Here is a 3,336-nt window from a genome sequence, read left to right as displayed (position 1 = left end):
CACATTCGCTCTGGGACCTACCGAATTTACTAAATCTTACTAAGAATGTATCTATATATATATAAAAAGATAACTTTTTTGTCACTTAAATTTTAACCCCTTTTTGTTATGAATTCTAAAATGCATAACTCAAAAAATGTAACAGAAAAATTTTTTTAATATCAGAATAAATTTAATTGTCATATTTTTCATTTAATTAGCATAAAAGCATGCTTATACTTTATATATTTTTTATTTAATATTTGACTTAATTATTATAACATTTCTCAAAAATTTGTACATAGTGTGCCTACAATTATTTGTAAGATTTTAAATGCACCCAACTTCCAAAAGTTTGAGAACCACTGCCCTAGGTCCTCTCTCCCAGGACTTCAATAGCCTTGATCACCCCCTCTTCCTAAGCCCCTTCAGGGCGTTATGGCTCCTTCTCCTCAGGGAAGGTTTTGGCCTTGGAGCTATTGCCAGCCTTAAGTAGGGTTCCTGCTACACATCTCTATGACACTACTCCTCTGGGTTAGCCTCTCTGAATTATGGGCAGGCCTAGTCTTCGATCAGTCTTCTGGGCAGGACCCATTATGTCTGGGCCTGGATGTTACTCTTATCCAGGCGCTGTGTCAAGCTCTTCTGCTTAAGTTTTAATGCTGCCTGGACAAAGGGTCTACCTCCATTTGTTGGGACAGTCTTCTGTTTCTGCCACCTGCTAGCTGTTATTGCTGCATCAAAGATGGTATTGACCACTTATTCTTCAGCATGTTAGTAAACCGCTCATTTAGAGATATCTTGATGGTACTTTTTAACACAACATTCAGGGCTGAATGTGCAGCCATTTTCATATCCCAAGAATCAAAGGAAAGAGATGCTAGTGCTCTCCCAGGCGGGTTGGGGACTGATTAAACCTGAGCTGACAGTGGAGGGGCTCGTGTAAAATCGGTAAGTGACTGGTTACATGCTCAAGAGGTAAATTACAAGGATATTTTTTTGTTGCTGGCTGGCTGGTACACTGGTCTGCCTGCTCACGCAGCCTGCTCTTCCTGCATTTCATCTGTGCCCACCAAACTTCTCAGTGCTCAACACTTTTATTCTTGACTTTCATCATTTGTATCCTCAGTTTAGATATTTCTAGTGAATTTTTAATTTCAATATTTCCACATTTCAACACCAGAACTTTAATTGGCTTCTATACTCTATCTCTTTATTGGTTTTACTCACAAGTAATTGTCATAATTTCCCTTTTATTTCTTTAGCCAAGGTTTCCTTTTGTTCCTTGAACATCTTTATAACTTCTTTGAAGTCTTTGTGAAGTTTAACATCTGGATGTGTAAAAATAGTTAATATTCATTTTTTTCTCATGTTTGTATCACATGCTCATGTTTCTTTGCATGTCTCATAAATTTTTGATAAAAACTGAATATATATTTAGATAATATATTGTAGAAGTCTGGATTCTGGTGCTCATCCTTCTTTAATCTACAGGTTTTTGTTGTTTATTTGTTTATCATTTTATCCACTGACCTAGGCTAATTCTATAGAGTTTACCTTTTCTGCAGTGTGTTGCCAGTGATCTTTCTTTTCAGTTTATCTATTTGTTCTTATTATTAAGCTTGAGATCTTAGTGGTGAGACATGGGCTAGTAAAACTTAATAGCCAACCAAAGATTGGGCAGAGATTGTGCTTAAACATCTCACTTCTGTAAGGTTTCCATTTTTTTGTGAGGCTTGTGTAAAGATTTAACTATACAATAATAATTCAAGTAGTTTACAAATCTTTCTCAATTTTTACCTTCTGCTGGGTCTTATCATATCATCCAGAAACTTGGAGATAACTAAGCCCCTCTCCAGTCTATCCTAAGTTTATGTGCATCCTTATGCATATACAAGGTGAACAAAATAGGTTTATAGTTGTGAACAGACAAACACAGAGTTTATTTTTGTTCTATTATTTATTAATCATTGTATTATTTCCCATAAAAACAACTGCAAACCTACAGTTGCCCCACTCTTTATATGCATAGCCTTTGACACCATCTGAGTGGTAGTTTATCACACTCACTATGGCCATCTCACTCCTTAGATCTCCTTGATAAACTTATGTCATGTCTCTTCATCTGTTGCTTGTCCCAACCAATATCACAACTTCAAACAGCTGCAAGTTTGGTTGTCATTATTCAGTATTGTTTTCAGCCTGCAACGGCACTGGTCATAGAGCTTTTGCATGCTCTGCTCCTAATCAAGTTAGTGATGTCCAGCAATGAAATTGCTAGTTTTTATGGTTTGTTCCCCTCCAGCAGAATGATCATTTACAAAGTAGGGTTAGAAAGTTTTGGGATGAAGCAGTGGGATCTGTCACAGACGAAAAACCTCTTAAACTCTCCGTGTTCTTATAAACATATCAGTAATTTATCTTAAATAAATATTTCACATTTTTTGTATCTACTTTAATTCCAAAGTACTGAAATGCTTCTTTTGAAAAATTTGGCCAGTTTGTTGTTGTTGTGGGAAGAGATTTGTAGAGCTCTTAATTCAGTCATTCTACTAAATCCATTTGTCATTGGCATGGGATACCACATAATGTCCCCTTGGACAGAGGGACCTGTTCTACAGTGGAGTTAGTACAGCAGTGCACTCACAAACATGGGGTCTACTTATTCCACTACCCACCACATCATTCTGAAAATATTTGTGTAAAAGAGCAGTGCACTAATCTTGTAAAAATGTAGACATGAGCCTGTGCAAAGAAGAGATGCTAATCTTTAGTATGAGGTATACTCTTTAAAAACTAACCATTATGTGGCACTATCCCTAATAAACAGAATATATGGGTCTAGAAAAAGAGAGATAAAGGCAGAAGTGGCTCCATGATAAGGCTGTTATTAAAAAAAAAATACCACAGACTAGGTGACTTAAAGAACAGAAATTTATTTCTCACATTTCTAGAGCTGGAAGTCCCAGATTGAAGTGTTGACAGGTTGGGTGTTTTTCTAAGGTTTTTATCCTTGGCTTACAAATGGCCACCTTATTGCTGTGTTATAACAGGGTTTTTATAGGCATACAGACCTTTGGTGTCTCTTTTTCTGTGCCCAAATTTTCTCTTATAATAAAAGTACCAATCAGATTGGGTTAGGAATCACTCTAACAACTTCATATGAACTATTTAAAGGTTCTATCACAAGCAGCAGAATAGCAACTTGGAAATAGTGGGGTCAACAAAAACAGCTTGTAGCTGAATTCTCTTTAAAATGTGAGAATTCAGCTCTGGCCAGTTGGATCAGTGGATGGAGTATCAGCCCAATGTATGGATATCTGAAGTTTGATCCCCAATCATGGCACACAAGAGAAG

The 3,336-nt window shown here is 36.6% G+C and overlaps 1 pseudogene; it reads right to left on the bottom strand.

Annotated features, from left to right (window-relative positions):
* Positions 1-573: 573 nt before the first annotated feature.
* LOC136309319 (chromatin target of PRMT1 protein pseudogene) lies at positions 574-827 on the bottom strand (annotated as a pseudogene).
* Positions 828-3,336: the final 2,509 nt, after the last annotated feature.

Source organism: Saccopteryx bilineata, chromosome 6 (assembly GCF_036850765.1).
Source record: "Saccopteryx bilineata isolate mSacBil1 chromosome 6, mSacBil1_pri_phased_curated, whole genome shotgun sequence".
NCBI classification, from domain to species: Eukaryota; Metazoa; Chordata; class Mammalia; order Chiroptera; family Emballonuridae; genus Saccopteryx; species Saccopteryx bilineata.
The sequence above is the reverse complement of the archived record's forward strand: the minus strand, read 5'-3'. Positions and strand labels throughout refer to the sequence as shown.